We start from the raw sequence: 3047 nt of genomic DNA on the forward strand, positions 1-3047 counted from the left end.
ATGAATTAACGATTAGTATGACAGGATTTCTAAGATATCATTACTATTTTATCATGGTGTGCATGAAGGGATTAAGAATTGCAGCAAAATTCCAAGCAATAAAATATTAAAGCAAGCAATAAAGAAGTCTAGATAACTTGGAATTTTAGAGCATTTTAAAGCATTTTAGTGCTAGAATTTGCACTGTCAATCGGGCAGGATAGATGCCATTTTTACTGCTTCCATATTTTGGGCTTGATGCAATTAAACTTTGAATTATCACTTGTAGTCAGCTAACAAGTAAAAAAAATTAACTCTTATACAAAAAGGCTTTACTGGAAAAAGACTTGGATATCCATTCATCTGAGCAAAAACCTTTTTGGGGAAAAAAACAATTTGACTTACATGACTATTTGTGTTAGACAAGTAATCATGTGTCTCTGCTGCCATATAAAAATTCCAAATGGAAATTAAAGTTTTGAGAGGGACAGAGAGAATGAATTCTTTTTGCTAGACAAAAAAAAAAAAGTTCTCATATTTTCCCACTGAAGAGTTCAGGTTTTTTTCCCACAGTCCATAACTTCATTTCAAAAACACTGTAATGATTTAAAGGGTGCCATGTGTGAGCTAATCTATCTTACATATTTTGTCCTGCAGCTAAAAAAAACCACAAACCAAAACAAAAAAAAAACAGGGAAAAATGCCTGTAGGATAAGTACAGACAGTTTACCATTAGGATCTCAAGAAAAGAAGACACAGAATAACAAAACCAATGGAACAAACAAAACTCAAAAACAAAACTGAAGGAGAACTTGAAAACTACAATGATCTAAATCTCATCATCAATCCACTGATTATTTGATCTTAAATAATTCAACTACAGTTAAAATCCCCCCCCACCAACTCAGAAACACTCTGAAACACTTTTTGAGAAGGACTGCAAAGTGTGACTAGCATAAAAGCCTTTAGCACAAGTTGGGTTTATTTGTGCCTTGAATAAGTTTCCCAACTATTATAACAACAGCAATTCATCTGATAGTACTCTTTGCAAACGAACATCACAAAGAAGAAGACAATTTATTTTGACCAAGACAATTTTGCTGGTGGCTTACCTAAACTTGTTTTAACTTTGATGTTAAAAGATTCCAAACACATAGATATATAACTGATGCATAAATTTAATCCTATAAAGCAAACCATTATCTGAGCTATTTCATATAACTCGTGACACTTCAATTGTCACATATGCTAGACCTGATTGAAATCCTGACTGTACTTGCCTTCAGAGAAGCAGAGAAATCCTTACTCTTTCAATGCAGAGAAACAAATGTTGGGTGCTTTTTTCCAAGCACAAGTTTTATTTTAACAGTGAATGTCTAATCAATGTAATATGATATAATCTCACTTCTTACTCTGAAACAGAAAAACATGCAATATCTAGCAACCTCTTTTAAGGGCAAGTACAATTCATAACGAAAATTAATTTCATATTTCTATTTCCTGTCTCTACAAATAACAAATACTTGTAGCACAAGGACAGCTGTTTTAATATTCATTGTTATCATATTGGAAAGACAAGCACAATGCATGGAACAAAACACACCAGGATAAAGGACACGATGCATAATGCTGCATTCCTATTAGCATAACAAAAATGTGTAAATTATATTGGTGCTGAGAAAATTTGGAATACTCCTCAAACAGCATCCAGAAGATATTTGAGAATATTATGAAACCTAATCTTTGTTCTTAGTAGAACAAGAAATCACGTACTCCTAAACAGTTGCTCTGAATCAAATCTCACTGAAGAGTATTGTCAGAAGGAAAGTAAGGTGTAGCTTTCAAAACAGTCTTCCTTTAAAAGACATGTTGGAACTTAGTTCTGCTTTTTAAGTATGAAATTAGAGCTCTGGGAATTCTACAACACTAGCATTTGTCATTACAAAAAAGCAGATTAAAAAAATAACATGCTTTAAAATAACACGATGGATAGGAGTGAATAAATATATTTTATTACACAAATAAGACTGGACTTTTTAATATTATAACTGATTAAAATTGTAAAGGTTTAGCAACCCTTTTGGAAGGCAAGTATAACAAACCCTCTTAAGATGGGAATAAAGTTACACTCGTTACATTTCAGTAAGACTAGAACTTCATATACTATATTAAAATTCAATTTTGTAGTGAAGTATCACCTTACTACTGCAATTTGATGAGATTTTTTTTTCCCCATCAGATTTCATTAGTACATAGAGAATGCATAGATTTCTAAGGTACCACTGAAATTAATTGAGGTAAAACTGGAGACAGTCCAAAGTAAACCTGAAATTAATATAGAAGTTCGGTCAGACTTTGGCCTTGAAAATGATATTTTAAAATATTTTTCTTAATAGAAAAAGCTAATCTAATTTCTGCTATTGTAGAATCTTAAGCACCTTCTTTTCATTTCTCTTTTAAGAGAAAAGAGCACCTCACAGAAGCAATTTCTTCCACCCTAAAATAAAGGTATAAAGGGTAAGAGCACTGTCTAGAAAAGATTCTGTCTCTTAAGGTATTATCTAAATAAATTACATCATCTGTTGCTTAGACTAGACTCATAATTTCAAGGCAACTAAACTTTGTAAATTCTAAATTAATTGGCTCATAATGAGTGCATTATCTACTCAATAAGTTTAAAATATTAAAATAGTTCTTTGAAGATCATCCACTAAATTAATCCCTCATCAGAAATATTGACCTCTCAGGTCTTATCTGTCTCATCTTATCTCCACTTAGTAGGGATGGACTTTCAGAGCCCTCTCTAAAGACTGAAGGCAACTTTCTTGATAGCAGTGATAACATTGAATATTTAATAGAAATGCTGAGAATAGATGCTTATTCTCCAATTTTTCTTTCACTTTTTATTCAAAGTTGAAATATAATTTAGGGTAGTTTTCAGTTTACACTTGCAATGTTCATGTTGCAGTGGCAAAGTGTAAAAGTAGTCCTTATGCCTTAAAAAATGCAGAGGAAATAATAAAACTAGCTCCAGATGACCTGACCTCTTACATTTGTGAATAAAGTAT

The 3047-nt window shown here is 31.9% G+C and overlaps 1 long non-coding RNA gene across 1 annotated transcript; it reads right to left on the reverse strand.

Annotated features, from left to right (window-relative positions):
• Window positions 1–1065: 1065 nt before the first annotated feature.
• On the reverse strand, window positions 1066–2306 carry LOC137473401 (uncharacterized). The gene is made up of 3 exons (XR_010998768.1): window positions 2178–2306; window positions 1753–1834; window positions 1066–1392 (listed from the first exon to the last, which is right to left on the reverse strand). It is a non-coding gene; the product is annotated as an uncharacterized lncRNA (long non-coding RNA).
• Window positions 2307–3047: the final 741 nt, after the last annotated feature.

Source organism: Anomalospiza imberbis, chromosome 4, assembly GCF_031753505.1.
Source record: "Anomalospiza imberbis isolate Cuckoo-Finch-1a 21T00152 chromosome 4, ASM3175350v1, whole genome shotgun sequence".
Classification (NCBI taxonomy): Eukaryota; Metazoa; Chordata; class Aves; order Passeriformes; family Viduidae; genus Anomalospiza; species Anomalospiza imberbis.